Source organism: Arvicanthis niloticus, chromosome 4, assembly GCF_011762505.2.
Source record: "Arvicanthis niloticus isolate mArvNil1 chromosome 4, mArvNil1.pat.X, whole genome shotgun sequence".
Classification (NCBI taxonomy): domain Eukaryota; kingdom Metazoa; phylum Chordata; class Mammalia; order Rodentia; family Muridae; genus Arvicanthis; species Arvicanthis niloticus.
This window is the reverse complement of record NC_047661.1, coordinates 90,543,928-90,562,942: the sequence shown is the minus strand read 5'-3', so window position 1 is coordinate 90,562,942 and position 19,015 is coordinate 90,543,928. Positions and strand designations below refer to the sequence as shown.

At 34.1% G+C, this 19,015-nt stretch overlaps 1 pseudogene; it reads left to right on the top strand.

Annotated features, from left to right (window-relative positions):
* The first annotated feature begins 524 nt into the window (after positions 1–524).
* The window catches only part of LOC117707407 (F-box only protein 6 pseudogene), a 163,812-nt pseudogene continuing 145,321 nt past the window's right edge, over positions 525–19,015 (top strand).

Sequence of the window (19,015 nt, the reverse complement as noted above, 5' to 3'; positions counted from 1 at the left end):
TCTAGAAGACTGAAACAAAGAGTTACTACTAATATTTCTCAAATTATTTCACAAAATAGAAATAGAAAAAAAAACATTGTTAAACTCATTTTATGAGGCCATACACTTACTTTAATAGCTAAATCACACAAAGACTCAAAAAAGTAGATAGATATTTTCAGACCAATTTTCCTCATGAACTTTTATGCAAAGGTATGTGAAAAATACAAACCAAATACAAGAACACATGAAAAATATCAAATAGGCTTTATGACAGACAGGAAGAAATAGTTCAACACACGAAAATCTCCCAATATAGTCCACCACATAAGCAAACTGAAAGAAAAAATGCATAATTATCTGATTTGATGCTGAAAAGCTTTTGACAAAATCCAACAATCCCTCATGATAAAAGTCTTAGAGAAACCAGGAATATGAGGCACATGCTTCAACACAATAAAAGCAATACATAGCAAGCCAATAGTAAATTTAAAAAAATAAAAAAGCCATTAAATGATATGAAGAGGAACTCAAAGCAATTCCATATGGTCAACATCAAAGAACTTCCAGAGAACATTCTACTGGAACTTTTCACCAACATCCCCACTGGATAGCTGCAGTACAACTTTCTCCTGGTCTACATCCTCTGGGAAGACCTTATCAATATGGTAACCCTATGGAAGTGCACAAGCATTTGAAAGGATTTCATCATCAAAGACCAGGATGAACCTATGGAAGACTGAAAGATCTATAGCCTGTGCACCCTACAGAGGAGCCTCCTTTGGAATTGTACCAAAGAGAACATGATATCATGGTGGATAAACTCCAACCGGGGGTGGGAGTGAGTAGAAGGCTGAGAACCTCCCTGGGGACCATAGCACAAGCTTTCTGGACACTAAGATCAAGAAGTATTTTGTCATTTCTTATTGGATGTTTGCCAAACCCCAGATGGTGAACCCTAAATCTGAGGGTTACTGGAAGGATCTGTTGGATACCTTTCAGCCTGACATTGTGGTTAAGGAATGGTTTAATTACAAAACAGACTGTAGCTGAACCTATCACTTCCGTGTACAGCTGGCCTCTGCTGACTACGTTGTCTTGATCTCCTATGAGCCTTCACCTGTGACCACTGAATAGTGGAATAATGCCAAGTGACAAGAGATCTACCACACCTTGTCTGATTATCCTCCAGGCATCTGTCACAACCTTTTGCAACATGGGAGCAAAGAAACTCAGTTCTGGAAAGGCTGGTACAGCTCTGAATTGCCAACAGCAGGATCACTATCAGCCACAGGAACAGGCAAGTACCCTGCTCCTACCAGAACTGTACTAGAAGACACTGTAATAATAGGAGGAAGACACCCTGGTTTGGCTCCAAAATCTATGATGGCATACTTTATATATCTATCTGTCTACCTCTGCTGGAGTTGGTCAAATGATCCCTCTTGGCAAGAGCTAAGCACTTAGTGGGCAGTCAGGTTCCCAGTTTCATGAGCACCTGCCCTACACAACATTGGGCAAACCCACCGACTCAGTGGTGATACAGACACACAGCTCTGACATTTTGTTGTAATGAATGTTTTCGTTAATATTAAAAAAATTCAGGAACAAGATGAAGCTATCCACTCTTTCTCTATGTATTCAATATAGTATTTGAAGCTTTAACTAGAGCAAAATTATTACTAAAGAGGAGATGAATGGGAAAGAAGTTATTCAAAATGTTACTATTTGCAGATAATATGACAGTATACCTTAGCAAATGAAAAAATGTTACCAAGGAACTTCTATAGCAGATAAACACCTTTAGCAAAGTAGGTGGATACAAAATTAAAAGCAAAACTTAATACCCCCCATATATAGATGGTAAATGGGCTAAGGAAACAATCAAGGAAACAACACCATTCAGAATAGCTGCAAATAAGATAACTTGCTGTAATTCTAGCCAAGTAAGTAAAAGACCTGAATGACAAGTACTTCAAGTCATTGAAGAAAGATATTAAAGAAGATATCTGAAAATGGAAAGCTTTTCCATGTTCACAAATCTGTAGGACTAATATAGAAAATATTTATTTCTTGTGTTTTCTTTGGTGTATTTACCTTCCTTGTATTTGGAATTTTTCTTCTAGTATCCTTCATAGGTCTGGTTATATGGAAAGATATTTTCAATTAGATTTTGTTATGGAATAGCTTGTTTTCTCTGTCTACAATAATTGGAAATATTGTTGGGTATAGTAGTCTGGTCTAGAATCTGTGATCTCTTAGAGACAGTTAGATATCTTCCAAGGCCCTTCTAACTTTTAATATCTCTGCCTTTATATGCTACTTGGCATTTATCTCTTATGGCTTTTAGTATTCTTCATTTGTTCTGTACATTTAGTCCTTTGATTATTATATGGCAGGGAGATTTTCTTTCTTGGTCCACTCGATTTGGAGCTTTGTAAGCATCTTGTACATTTATAGACATCTCTTTGTTCAGGTTAGAAAATTTTTCTTCAATGATTTTGTTGAAGATATTTACTGGGCCTTCAAGCTGAGACTCTCCTTCTTTTCCTGTCATTTTTAGGTTTTCCGATCACTCTTAGGTATTCATAGTTTCCCAAATTACCTGGATTTTTTTTTATTTGAATCTTTTTAATTTTAGCATTTTCTTTAAGAAAGGTATCAATTTCTCTTCTTTTTTATTTCTTATTCTAAATCTAAAATTAGATTTAATGTCATTCTAGTGTATCTTCTATGCCTGAGATTCTCTCTTCCATCTCTTTTATTCTGTTGGTGATGATTGTGTCTATAGTTCCTGTTAACTTTTCTAGCTTTTCCATCTCCAGGATTGTTTCAGTTTGTATTTTCTTTATTGTCTCTACTTCCTGATTCAGGATTTAAACAATCTTATTTATTTCGTCCAACAGTTTGATTGTATTTTTATGTAATTCTTTATATATATTTGTTTCCTCTTTAAGGGTCTCAACCTGGTTTAATGTAGCTTCCTATATTTTTTATAAAGTTATTTTCTTCATTTTCCCTTTAAAGGCCTCTATCATCTTCATAATATTAGATTAAAGTCATTTTCTAATAAGTAAGTTTTGTTATTAGAGCTTGTTGTTGTAGGGTAGCTGGGTTCCATCTGTGCGATATTGCTCTGGCTTTTATTGATTGTGTTCTTATGCTAGCCTTTAGTCATCTAATGCCTTATAGATGCAGAGCTCTTGGGTTGCAGGTTAAGTTGGTTGTCCCTGATGTTAACAGGCTTCTGGGATTGCAAGTAGAAATGATTATCCCTGGTAAAATTTTGACATGGATTTTGGAGAAATCCAGAAGTAACTAACCCGAAGCTTCCTCCCTGAAAACTGGATCTCATACTTTCAGAACATAGTATGTAAACTGTCAAGGAGAAAAATATCCCTTTCTGCTGGGGCAGACTCCCAGCTTGTCTGCTCCTGTGAAGATACCATATTATGACCCATCCTAGAAGATTCAGTACACTCAGAGCAGTTGGTAAGAATCAATCCCCACAACCCAAAGTACCACAGCTGCAGTTGGGATCTGGGCTCACTTGGGACCCATCACCCAGCAAAACTCTGCCCTGCCAAATAACAATCCCCTTCTGCCTCTTCAGCTTGATTCTTTCTGCTGGGGCAGACTCCTAGATGATCTTCTCCTGTGAAGACACCATATCCTGGCCCATTGACATGGGTTCCTTCCAGTCTGAGCCAATGCCCTGAGCAGAACTTGGGTAATAGATCTGCATCCAATGTAAAAACACACAGAGAAAACTGGACTCCAGGAGCTCTAACACACACAGAATCATAAAGGAAGCTTGACTCCAGAAGCTCTAACACACCCAGGAACATAGAATCATAGGATCACAGGATTGTGCTCAGGAACTTCGTCACACCAGGATATCAGGATCCCAGAGGAAGCCTGACTCCTAGGAGTTCTTAAACTTAGGACCTCATCAGGATCAGAAAGATAGCTAGACTCTGAGGAGTTCTGGCACAACCAAGATAACAGGAGATACAGGCTCCTGTCAGAGACAGTGAGTACAGGTAGCATTAGAGATAACCAGATGGCAAAGGCAAGAACAAGAACATAAGCAACAGAAACTAAGGTTACTTGGCATCATCAGAACCCAGTTCTCCCATCATAGCAAGTCCTGGATACCCCATCACAATAGAAAACCAAGATTCAGATTTAAATTACTCCTCATGATAATGATAGAGAACTTTAAGGACATAAAGAACTCCCTTAAAAAATACAGAAGAAAACAGGTAAACAGGTAGAAGCCCTTAAAGAAGAAACATAAAAAAATCCCTGAAAGAATTACAATAAAACACCACTAAACAGGTGAAGGAATTGAACAAAACCATCCAGGATCTAAAAATGGAAGTAGAAACAATAAAAAAATTACAAAGGGAGACTACCCTGAAGAAAGAGATCAGGAGTCATAGATGCAAGCATCACCAACAGAATACAAGAGGGAGAAGAGAGAATCTCAGGGGCAGAAGATACCATAGAAAGCATTGACATGACAGTCAAAGAAAATGCAAAATGCAAAAATCTCCTAACCCCAAACATCCAGAAAATTCAGGACATAATCAGAAGACCAAACCTAAGGATAATAGGTATAGAAGAGAGTGAAGATTCCCAACTTAAAGGGCCAGTAAATATTTTCAACAAAGTTATAAAAGAAAACTTCCTTAACATAAAGAAAGAGATGCCCATAAATATGCAAGAAGCCTACAGAACTCCAAATACACTAGACCAGAAAAGAAATCCCTCCTGTCACATAAAAATCAAAACACCAAATGCACAAAACCAAGAAAGAATATTAAGAGCAGTAAGGGAAAATGGTCAAGTAGTATATAAAGGTAGACCTATAAGAATTACACAAAATTTCTCACCAGAGACTATAAAAGCCAGAAGATCCTAAACAGATGTCATACAGACCCTGAGAATACACAAATGCCATCCCAAGCTACTATACCCAGCAAAACTCTCAATTACCATAGATGGAGAAACCAAGATATTCCATGACAAAACCAAATTTACACAATATCTTTTCACAAGTCCATCCCTACAAAGGAAAATAGATAGAAAATCCCAACACACGGAGGGAAGCTATACCATAGGAACAAAAAACAAGAAAGTAATCTTCTTCCAACAAATACAAAAGAAGATAGCCACAAAAACATAACAATCACGTTTACTTCATAACTCTTAACATCAATGGATTGAATTTACCAATAAAAAGACACAGACAAAAAGGATGGATATATAAACAGAACTCAGCATATTGCTGTATACAAAAAACACACCTTAGTGACAAATACTGGAAAATAACTTTCTAAGCAAATGGTCCCAATAAACAAGCTGAAATAGCCATTGTAGTATCGAATAGAATAGACCCTCCACCAAAAGTTATCAAAAAAGATAAGGAAGGACACTTCACAGTCGTCAAAGAAATTATCTACCAAGATGAACACTCAATTCATCTCACTATAACTCAAACAATGATAGTGGGAGATTTCAACACCTCACTCTCAGCAATGGACAGATCATGAAAACAAGCTAAACAGAGACACAGTGAAACTAACAGAAGTTATGAACCAAATGGATTTAACAGATATCTATAGAACAAAACAAAGAACATACCTTCTTAGCACCTCATAGTACCTTCTCCAAAATAGACCATATAATTTATTAGTCATAAAACAGGCCTCAACAGATACAAGAAAATAGAAAGAATCCCATGCATCCTATGAAATCATCACAGACTAAGGCTGATCTTCAATAACAACAAAAACAGACAAGCGAACATCAGCCTCCATACACCTTTCTCTTGTTCTCCTCTCTCTCCTAGCTCCTCCTCTTCCTTCTCTTCCTCTCCTCCCTCCTCCTCTTCTTCTTTACTCCTCTCACCTTAGTTCCTCCTACACATGCACAATGGGCATTTGTCTTTTTTACTTCAGGATAGAGTGGGAATCAATAGTAACATGAATATAAAAATCAACTGAAAATATCAATCATAGTTACTTAATACCATTGCATGTTCAAGTCTACTTGAAGTATTGAATTTCAAAAAAGAAGTTCTGCTCATGCTATTACATTGTACTTATATAACCATAAAAATTATCAAAAACTATTTGGAATTATGTTCAGCAATGATGCTAGAGCACATATTTCCTCTGAATTTTTAATTTAAATGAAATATATCCAGGACAATATGGTTATCTCAATTGTAGTTGAAATTATTAGGTCCTTGTGAATTTATGTGTCATGCATTGAAATACTGAGAAAGGTTGTGTGAAGAGTTAGTATAATGAGCCATTGGAAAAGACACGTTCTAAAGATAAATTCCTAGGGAGTGAATAGATTATTCACGAAGCTACTCGATTAACTTGCTTTAAACATGCATTATTATTGAACACTTTGTTACTTATCTCTTTTTTCTCTTCCATTCTCTTTCTTTCTTTCTTTCTTCTTTTGAGCATACAGAGCAATAGTTTGAAGAATGCTTTTGTACAAAACTATCTGAAAAATTTATCTGTCTGAATTCCACAATAATCTTGAACATGCAGTTGTAAACATTGCTCTCAAAAAAGTAAGACATAATTTTGCCAACTTAGCATGAAATATTTTAGTTTTACTTAAAAGAAACCTTGTTATTTTAAAAGATGAACTATTTTTGCTAAAGGGTGGGAGATTATAAAGCTAATTTCTTTTATGTAAAAACCTTCATAGAGTGTAGAGATCAAACAAATACATAGTTCATGCTCTAGGACACATTGCATTTATAGCACCAGGAATAAAACTTTTAAAATCTTATATCTTACATAATTAATTTTGTTTTTCCTTTCAGAATATGAAATAATTTCAAAAGAAGATCACACCATTAAGCTATAATACTTAATCCTTAAGATGTCTTCAACAGAGTAGAGAGATTCCCTTTAGATTACAGTGCATCTCACTCGTTGCCTACTTTCTCTCTTAATACACTCCTGCTGTGTATAAACAGAAGTCTTTGGAAATAGCCTACAAATTTGGTCATGACTAAGAGTTCCTGTGTAAAACTCAAATCAAAAGCTCCCACTACTGCATACACATCTTACTTTTAGACACAAAAGTATAAGTATACTTGTTAGAAAAAGAAATAAGCAAACATCTGTCATGGGAATAAATATGTTTTAGAATTTCTACAAATATTTTAGACATAAACCAAACAACACAATGAAAATATGTGTTCACAAACAAAATAATGGCATCTTCTTTATGCAAATAGTCTTCTTGAAGATCTAATGTGCATCAGTCTACATGCTTAAGAGTCATGAAGAAACCCAAAAATCTTCATGTAAAACTTCACTGATTCGGCAATCCACTTCATTAGTCTGAATGTCGTTTGACCAGAACTGTGTGCTTATAGTTCTGAGTATATTTCACTATTATATTTTTCTAAAATATCACATATTTTTTCTTTACATAAACACAGCAATGAGTAACATCTGGTTTTGTATATGTATTACACTACCTCAAGAGGTTTATTGCTCTTACAAGATTTCATTATATCAGAATAAATTGTATAAATTATCTAGCCATAAATCATCTTTTGTTAATAAAGTGTTTAAATTATTTAACAAATTGAGTAAAGAGTAAGCTAAGGAATGACAAACTGATCAACTTCTTAAATTATTGAAGATAAAGTCCTTCTACCAAATACATATTTTATTGTACTCAATTTAAGCATTAATAATACATAGTACTAAGGAAACCACATGCATTTTTTTTTTTTTTTTTGTAAATAAGGAGTCTGTTTCAATAAATGAGATCTGTGGTTTCATGCTGTGAGCTCTTTTACTTGGTTATTACGTTGCTGTTTGATTGTTTCTTCTCCTCATTTAAATATTTAATGAAAGGTTTTATCCATTCTTTTCCTTAGGTTTTGAGGCAAAGGGCATAATTTAAACCATCGAATAAGTAAACAAATGTCATAATACTAGAAAACTTGGGATATGCAAAACATATTAAAAGCCCAGTTTTCATAATAGAATAACAAATTCTACTTTTCTCTTGAGAATATAAAGTATAAGAAATGGGATTCAATAAATCTAAAATATTTGACAACATAGCTAAGCAATACTGCCTTTTATAAATGTTTCTGTTGTTGTGTCACATTTATACTTCCAGCTAAGAAATAATTGAAGTGATGAAAATAAGTCCTATTAAACATTACTTCAAAATCTATCAAAGCTTTGTTTAATATATTCTAATACCATGTTGTATAGGCACACTGGTGAAAAGGATCTTTTAATAGCGATGAGGACAGTGAAGTATGTGAGTACTTAATAAACAGTGTGTTTACTTTTTTCAGGAAAATACATGTATGAAGTTGTATGATGTGCCTCATGTTTGTGTGTGCATCTTTACTTATGTATGTGAAGATCAGGTATTGATAACAAGCCTCTTTCCAGATGATTCTTCTCATTGTTTTCTGAGATTTGACTCTTGCTGACTTAACACTTTGAAGGCTAAAATAGTTGCCCAATGAGCTGAGTAGATTCTTCTGTCTCATCTGTATCCTGGATTTTAAATTGGTATTGGAGATATAAAATAGGGGAACTAATTAAGGAAGAGTGTTGAAAAAATACAGAAAAGGATATGCTGGGAATATAATTGTAATATACATTATAATGCACTAAGAACTTAGTAGTTTATGAGAAGAATTCTCCCATTAAAAAGTACTTAAAGCTCCTTATCTACATTGCCAAATTAATATTTATTGAAATAATACTTTCAATTTTAATCTCATATGCAGTGTAAATAAATTTTTAGGAATTTCTGTCCATATGTTTAATCTGTTCCTTTGTTAAACTTTGCTGACTTTGATTTTACTATGTGGTATTCCTGAGAAAACAGTATTTTTCCATGAATTTCAACTTTCTGCCACTTTAGCTTTAGTAATGTATGTAATTTCAACATCAGGATCATATAAAGCCTCAATAATATTAGGCCATATGTTATACCTGACAACTGATTATTTAGTTAAATGTTTTGTATAAATATTTATAGTCAAGCTTTAGTGCCACAGCTATGAATAAAAGCCCACAAATCTGCTATTTTCATTCAAGATTAATGACTTTAGTTTCAATAAGAGATTATTTATCTTTAGATTATTTCATCTCATGTCTTTCCAATCTTGGGTCTTCTAAAGGTAACTTGTACTCCTAGCGCTGACCTAAATATTTTAGTAGTTGATCAAAATGAAGCTATGAAAGAAAGACTATCACCCACATAATTAATGGATGGTAATTCAAGTATTTTTTACTTACTTAATTAATTTTGAACTTCAAATTTTATTCCCCTTCAGGTCCATCCTCAAACAGTTTCACATCTCATACCTCCTTCCCACCCCCTTGTCTTCAGGAGGATGGCCCCACCTTCCATTCTACCAGACCTCTAAACTCCCTTGGGACTCCAGTCTCTTGAGAGTTAGGTGCATCTTCTCTGACTAAATCCAGATCCCACAGTCCTCTGCTGCATATGTGTTGGGGGTCTCATATCAGCTGGTGTATGCTGCCTTGTTGGTGGTCCGGTGTTTAAGCGACTGCTCAATTAACCAGGGGTCCAGGTTAATTGAGACTGCTGGTCTTCCTACAGGGTCACCCTCCCCCTCTGCTTCTTCCAGCTTTGCCTTAATTCAACCACAGGGATCAGCAGCTTCTAATCATTAGTTGGGTGCAAATATCTGCATCTGACTCTTTCAGCTGCTTGTTGGGTCTTTTGGAGGGTAAGTCAAATATCAAGAACTAAATATACCTACTGGTTCGATTGTGCAAACAGCTCATAACTTTAAAGTGATAAAAATTATGGCTTTCTGCTACATATAAAAATCATTGTAATGTCTGCTGAATTAAAAGTTTCCAGGTGCTTTCATCTTAAATAAATGTTTATGAAGACAGCAAATTTTGTAACAGTTCTTGCAATGCTATCACTCTTTCTGAGATAGAATTTTGGAAAATGCTAAGAAACGTTGAAACTATATATACTGTCTGAAATGTGCAATATTGAGAATGTGTACACACACACACACACACACACACACACACAAGCAAATCAGTAAATATATTCTTGGCTATCACAGTAGAAAAGGCATGAGAGTAATTCTTTTGTTGTACATAAGTCCACATTAATTGGACATGAAATAGTAAAGATTATAAGGCATTTGTAGCTTTAAAAAAGCATTATGATAATTGGCAAATCTTTCTTTAAGAGTCTCATGCTCTACTGACAAAACTGTTTAAGCACTGAGAAATTTTTTGTATTAAAATGAATAAGATGAGAATAGTTCATACTCCCATTTTCATTAGTGTATGTGTAGAGATGTGCATTTCTCAGAATCAATTCAATGATATGTTAGGCCTATCAGTTTAATAAACAGAAAATCAAACTTTAGGATCCTCCAAGATTCTATAGCTCATGTTATTGTATGTATTATATTGGTTGTTGTATAAATAAACAATCTTATATTATTTTTTAAATGTTGATATGTATTTGTATAATTTATGCTTAGAGTCAATATTCATTTACTAAGAGATAATACATTTATTATTATTTAAAACTTAATCAGTATATAATGATAATATTAATTATATACATGACAGCTGTTCTTTGGAAAAGTGGCACCCCAAAAATATAAGTTTAGTTAAACAAAATCATTAAGTCTGGAAGGAAATTCCCATTTTACACATACTCTGTGTCCTTTCAGTCAATTGTCAACACTGTAGAAGGTAACTCTTGGTATTGTAATTATTGTATATGCCTAACCTCAAGTAGACTTCAAAATATGCATAAGGGTGTTAAACAAGGTTGCTGGCTCAAAATATTACTTTGTGGATTTAATATTATGGAAGTTTTAGATAATCCTCATATGGAAATCAAGGTAGAATAAAATTCTTAAAATGTGATTGAAACTACCATTTTTTACACTAGGCTCTACTGTACCAAACATGCAAAATATAATATTTTAATTTAACAATTATGTAGCAATAGATTATATTGCACATGTAAATCAAAAACCAAACAAATAAAAAATCACTTTCTCATTCTTTAAGTATACATATTTTTATGTATAACCAATAAAATAAAGCTGCTCACAATCATATTTTATTTTTCTTAATACTCTGACATCTATTTCACACAATGAAAATATACCATAATCATAACTTAAATTGATATTGTTAGTGTTGCTTTTATACTCTAAAAGAAGTAAATATATCATTACAAGAAAAATACAGAAGAAAACTCAGTGAAGTTGACAGAAAATGTTTGCGTATATTTTTAAATCTTTTATTGTCAGCACTTTAGATATGGCTGTTATTATATTCTGTAAAAAATCAACTTTCCATACCATATAAACTAATTTCCAAGAAATGCCCATATATCATGATACTATTCCTCAGAGGAAATAAGATTATAAACCTATCAGCTGCAGAAACAAATCTTATGATGTTTACATTATTTTACTTCATACTAAAAATGTAAAAAATATAAAAAGTTTATACTTAGAAAGAATGCAAGTTTTAAAAGATATAATTATTGTCCTTATTATATATGAATATAATTTTACTACTTACTTACACATAAGAAAAATATTTTTCTGTTCTGCAGAGTATTCTTTTAAATTTTATATACATTTGTGTGATCATGTCTGTACATGTGTTTTTATATGGAAAATTTTTAAAATGCTTAATCATAGAGTATAACTACATAGACACATTTCTAAAATCTATTTTATAGTTCCACTATCATAACTCAGTTATCCACAGCATATATACCTCTTTTCCAACCTGTTCTTCCACATTTCTACAGCTCCTGCTTTGCAAAGCCATCTTGAACAATGCAAAATGCCTATAAGCATGCCCAATGAAAGATATTCCAAAAATTTCAAAACAAATTTGCTTGATTCAAAAGCACTCATTGCTGTCATGTTTTTTGACTGATATTGTAGCTCAGAAATCTTATTGCTCAATATTAACTATAGTATATATCACATCTTCATGTGGCACAAGAAAGCATTAGTTTTGCTTTACTTGATCAAAGATTGAAAAAATAAATGTCACCACTGCCATGACAGAATCAACTTTGAGAATGAAATAGCTTTAATTAAGGTTCTTGTCATCCTTATTTTCCTCTTCCAGTGGTGTGTGGCAATAGGAAAAACTGCCTATCTTAAAGGCAAGCTCCTTAAGGTATACTTCTTTAAGAGAGGAAGATCCTCACACTGACCAGATTTATTAAGCCCCTATATTCTCAAACATGCATTGAAGAGTAAAAACTGCTTAGATAGTCTTAGACATACTGAATTTTCTAGAAGTATGCAGACCAGCAGAGCCATCTAGATCAGGTGAGCCACCTAACAGCAGTGAAGATTACCCAAGTAATATGCAAGTCGCTCAGAACAACTAAGCTGCCTGAAAGCAACAGTAGGATCCTGTCTGCCAGTTGTGTAGTTCACTCCAAGTTTTCTAACATATGTGAACTGTCACACATGCTGGCATGAGCTTTTGCTGATTCAGCTGCCTCTGAGTCATTTCAGCTACTATTACACCTCACCATACTCCTGTAAAGAGCCCTAATAAAACTCATTCAGAAAAAGATTGCACATGATCATTTTTCAAATATTTGCATTGCTCTATGAATAGAAAGACAAATTTAAACTGTAGTTCTCTAAGACTTGCAACATACTTTTAATGTTCATATCTCCCTTCAGGAAATTTAGGTTTTTTTCTGAATTTGTCACTATCTCAAAATTGATATATCAATTTTTCTTGTTTTTCTTTGTCTATGTCAATTATAGGCACATAACTTTAGCCACAGTTCACTCATATTTCTTTTTAGATCTTAACACTAATTTCTTATGTATAATTTTGTTCTGAATCCATTACTAATACTACTAAGTGTGAAAATACACACAAAGCATCAGTATAGTCAGTTATATTCGGTCTTGAAGAATAGCCTTTATAGCATCAGATGTATTAATATTTCATGGAAATATTTAAATATTATTTTATCATATTTATCTAGGCAGTATGAAAAGACAAACCAATTTGGCTATAATGGTAAAAAAAATATTTCTTTATAAAATGTTTTTTTCTTTTTGCTTCAGGAATATAGAATGATAATAAAAATATATTCATTTTAAATATATTTTGTTAATTTCTCAAGCCCATGGTAAACCATTTTATTCAAAAACAACTATGTAATAACATCTTTGCCACGTGACATACAAGTGTAGTGGTTTATATAGAAAAATATCTCTTTTGTTATCCCTAATCTATTCCAAAATAACATAGAGGATACTGGCTAATATTCCATATATGGGCCCCTTGCTGTGATGTAGGATTTCAAGTACTTCCTAATTATCAAATACTGTTATCAGGACAAAGATATACCATCCATTATCATGTGCTATTAGTCTCATAACTAGGGTTATACACAATATGACCCTGTTTCATGCTGTTGGGTTGTGCATATCTGTGTATGTTAACAGGCAAAATAGGAAAATTTAACATCTTTTCATCCCATTACTGATATTTACTGACAACCAAGTAAGCAAGAGCATTGGCTATTGTAGGAATTATGTTGATTTTAGTATTTAAGTAGCTTGAGAAATTATCTGTCTGTTTAATGCCATTTGCTTAAGATGTTCTTCACAATCCTAATATCTGGTCTTCTCTTTTCCTGACCTATCTGTACTTCATTTATAGCTTCTCCTTCCAAATCCATGAACTCATAATATCCTTTTGGTACTGAATCACCAGTGCTTTATTCCTGAATGCTTTACAATGAAGGCTTATTTTATTAATCAAATTCAACCCTGTAAGACTCTACTTACAAATTTTTCATATTTAAAATCATTCAGCCTTAAGAGACCTATTTGAGGTGGATATTATTTTTATCACTGTTGTAGAGGGAATTTAGAACATATTTAAATATAAAAAACATATACTTTTTAAGCTTTCCAAGTTTGCATTTAGTTTGAAATGTCTTATAAATTAAATCAAGATAATATCTGAAAGTATTTCTAATTCAATGGATTTCTGATATGAAACATGGTTGTATAAAATATGGTGAAGTGTTTATATGATATTAACAAACCTTTATTCGATCAATATATTATCTGAGGAGAAATTAAGTACACATATAAACTTAAAATATGAAATATTTTCATGAAGTTATAGAAATCCTGTAAGTTAAATATTTAATTCATTTTATATAGCAAAGAAACAAGATTAAAGTACTAATTTTAATCCTTAATTCCTACCAGGTGTGACTGCAGACTTCAGTTTCTTGCCTGTACCTATATTTAAACACATGTGCTGCTGTCATATGGGCAAACAGAAGTTTTACAGCCATTCATAGCCTTTGTCCTTTGAAATAGATGTATGTGAAAGGATAAAGATTTCAGGAAGGAATGGCCATCCTGAACTACCCCACCTAGGGACCCATCCCATCTTCAGACACCAAATCTCAGGAAGTTGGTGTACTTGTTTCCTGGGAGGTTCTGCCAGCACCTGACCAATGCAGATGACGTTGTTCACAGCTAACCATCAGACTGAGCTCAGGCACCCAGTGGGGGAGCAGAGGGAAGGACTGCAGTAGTGCATGGGATTGTAATACCATAGGAAGAATTATTTCTGCTGGCTGTACCACCCAGAGCTCCCAGGGACTAGATCACCAAGCAAGGAGTGTACATGGAGGAATCCATGGCTCCAGATACATATATAGCAGAAGATGGCCTTGTCTGACATCAGTGGGAAGTGAGACCCTTGGTCCTGTGAAGGCTTGATGCCCCAGCATAGGTTAATGCTGGAGCAGTGGGGTAGGAGTGAGTAGGGGGAAGGTGGAGAGGTCAGTTGGGATGGGGGAGTTGTGAAGGGGTAATGTGGAAGAGGGATATCATTTGAGATGTAACCAAACCAAATGGAATGATTAAAAAATAAATAAATAAATAAATAAATAAATAAATAAATAAAAAGCATTTTAGTCCTTAAATAAGTTTTAGAAGACATTTGTATTTTAAATGTTTTCCTTAGACTGTAGAGAACATCTTTTCAATAATAAATTCTGATTTAGCTTACTTTTAAAATTAAACTGTGATTGACAAGTATACATTGTATTATGATGCATGACCTAATATAGCCCATCTTAGTCAAGATGATTATGATGCTCAGCACTTCACAAAAAGGAGGCTACTCCTAACGCGAGCTCAGCGGTCTTCAGGATTTTGTTGTTTTTACTTTTATTCACTGTGTTGTACAATAAATCTCTTGACCTCATATAATTAGAATTTTGGGCTGTTTGTATTTTAAACTTTTTACCAGAACTCTACCTTCTGCACATATGCACACATGCACACACACACACTCACACACACACACACACACACACACACACACACACACACACACACACAAATTAGGAGTTACATAGAAGAAATTATTCTCTTAACTAGTATCGATATTTATGCTCTAGTTTCTTCTACAAACTATATTTTCAGATAATTTTTTTGCATTGTGTATCTTTTTTTTATTGGATATTTTATTTACATTTAAGATGATTCTTTCTTTCCACATTTCACCCATACACAGTAACCCCCATATCCCATCCCCCTCTTCCTGCTTCTATAAGAATGTGCACCCACCCATCCAACCATCTCCAGGCCTTCTAATTCCCCCACACTAGGGCATCCAGCCTTCACAAGACCAAGGACCTCCTTTCCCACCTATGCCTCACAAGTCCAGCCTCCCCTGCATATACAGCTACAGCCATGGGTCCCTCCCTATGTGCTCCCAGGCTGGTGGTTTAGATCCTGAGAGCTCTGGTTGGTTGATAATGTTGCTTTCTCCCATGGAGCCACAAATCCTTTCAACTCCTTCAGTCTTCTCTCTAACTCTTCCAGTGGGAACCCAGTGATCAGTTCAATGGTTAGCTGTGAGCATCCACCTCTGTATATGTCAGGCTTTGGCAGAACTTAAAAAGACAGCTATACATACTGTATCATACCTGTCTTATTTTACAAGGTATTTTCTATTTTTATCATGACTACTTTTTTCTTCATTTTTAATTTTTTTATTAATCATTTTTTATTTACATTTAAAGTGATATTCCTGCTTTTGGGTTATACCTCCACAACCCCAATCCCATTTGCCCTTTCCTCCATCCTTTTGCCTCTATGAGGATGCTCCTCCACCCACTCACCCACTCCTGCCTCCCCACTCTAGCATCCCCCTTTGCTGAGGTCTCAAGTCTCCACAGGACCAAGGGCTTCCCACTACATTGATGTCAGAGAAGGCCATCCTCTGCTACATATGTATCTGGAGCCATGCATCCTTCCATGAATATACTTTGGTTGGTCGTTTAGTATCTGGGAGCTCTGGGTGGTCTGGTTAGTTGATATTGTTCTTCCTATGGGGTTGCAACCCTCTTCTGCTCCTTTAGACATAATTCCAGCTCTTCTGTTTGTGACCTCAGGGCTCAGTCTGGAGTTTGGCTATGAGTATCTGTATCTGTATCTGTATATCTGTATCTGTATCTGTGAATGTTCCACTTTTTCCACATCCTCTCCATCATCAGCTGTCACCTGCTTTTTTGAACTTAGCCATTCTGACTGGTGTGAAGTGGAATCTTAGGGTTATTTTGATTTGCATTTCCCTGATGACTAAAAATGTTGTGCATTTCCAATACTTCTCAACCATTCAAGATTTCTCAGTTGAGAAATATTTGTTTAGCTTTGCATCCCATTTTGTAATAGGGTTATTTGGTTGTCTGGAGTCTAACTTCTTGAGTTCTTTGTGCATTTTGAATATTAGCCCTCTATTGGATGAAAGTTTGGTAAAGATCATTTTCCATTCATGACCATTTTTAAAAAAATTCTTTCATCTTCCCTTTAAATGTACATAGGATATTTAGTATAAAGCAACTGTTGATGTAATATAAACAACATTTAGTCATCTCACTTTGATAAGCAATCTGAAATTTTAAGCTGACAATAGAGGCAGTAAATTACCTCTAATAAGTAGTGCTGGACTAGGAGCATAGTTGAGAGCTCTTTGGCAAAGAATATAAAATGACAAATTTTGTTTTTGTAAATAGTCAATAAAAAGGTTTTAAATATTCTCAGAAATAAATTACAGGTATATGAGTTAGCACGTATACCAACCAGCTTACTTTTTCCACTTTATGATATATCCTTATTTCAAAATATCACTACTACAAATAAATATACAATATTTTTTCAGTGCACATAGAGGACTGTACCTATGACATTCAGAATTAAAAATAATTACATGCCAATTCACTGTATCTATGTAAAATTTGTACATATCTTATGTTATACATAAAATTATCTGTTTAAAACATAATTAAGACAATTTAAATGATGTATAGATTGCATTTTAGCCACACAAAAATACATATGTTCAATATATATCATATGTTTAATATATATATATATATATTTATATATATATATATATATATATATATATATATATATATATAATATATCTCCCCTTTCATTGACATTTTCCATTTAAAGTTATTGTTTTTTATGTTGAATCTACTAATAAAGATAAATGTATAAGTAGTTTTTTTATAATTAAAAATAAAGGTAAACATAGGGTCAGGAAATTGAACAGAGGTGTGTAGCAATGGGGGATAGGGAACTGGGGTTAGCCACCAGGAAATGCCAGATGCCAGGAAAGTAAGGGGCTCCCAGGACCCAACAGGTTGACATTAGCAACAAAGGGGACAGAGAACCTGTAAAAACCATATCCAGAGGACAGATAATACCCGTGGTTGAGGTAGGGGGCTACCACTCATCTCCAAAATTATAACCCAGAATTTCTCCTGACTAAAGGAAATATAGAGACAAAGTGTGAAGCAAAGACTGAAAGAAAGGCCATCCAGAGACCGCCCCACCTGCAGATCCATCCCATATACCAACACCAAACCCAGACAAAATTGTAGATGCCAAGAGGTGCTTGCTGACAAGAGCCTAATATAGCTGTCTCCTGAGAGGCTCTGCTAGAGCCTGGCAAATACAGATGCAGATGCTTGCAGCCTAGCCTATTACTGAACAATGTGACCCCAAGAGGAATTAGGATAAGGACTGGAGGAGCTGAAGGGGTTTTTAACCCCATAGGAAGAAGAACAATGTCAACCAACCATACTTCCCAGAGTTTCCAGGGACTAAACCACCACCAAAAAAAAAAAAAAAGAAAAAAACCAAAAACCCATGTCTTCATTTGTCGCAGAAGATGGAGGGCCTTATTTGGCATCAATGGCAGGGGAGGCCCTTAGTCCTGTGAAGGCTAGATGGACCAGTGTAGGAAAATGCTAGAGTGGTTAGGTGGGAGCTGGTGTATGGGGAGCACCCTCATAGAAGCAGGGGAAAGGGGGATCAGATAGCGAGTTTGTGAAGGAGAAACTGAGAAAGAGGGTAACATTTGAAGTATGAATAAATAAAATGTTGAATAAAAATAGAAAAATTGTAAAACAAAGGAAAAAACAAAAGTAAAACTTTTTTATTTATAAAAATTAGATTTACTTCTGAGTTTTAATTGTATTTCCTTCATTTATATGTTTGTTTATAACAAACAATAGACACTTTGCTACCTATTTTACAGTTTGTTAGTTTGATTCCATTGGACTTTCCCTGTTTTATGCAGGATTTTTTAATTTTTGATCTTAGATACTTATTAATTTTAATTTTTCTGACCTTCTGAAAAGTATCATTTGATTATTGACAGAAATTCCATTTGATTGAAAGATTGTTGGTAGAGTACTTACAGTTTCAATGATTTAATATTTATGAACAGGGAATATGTTTTTATTTGAGTTCTAGTAAATTTATTGTGGGTTCTATAGTTTTCAATTAAAATATATTTTCTCTTTATTGGTAAGTTTTCAAAGTAATATTTAAGGCTATTGGGAGTGAAATGTATTTTCTGATATCTTTTCTATTCTGAAAGTCATTGATATT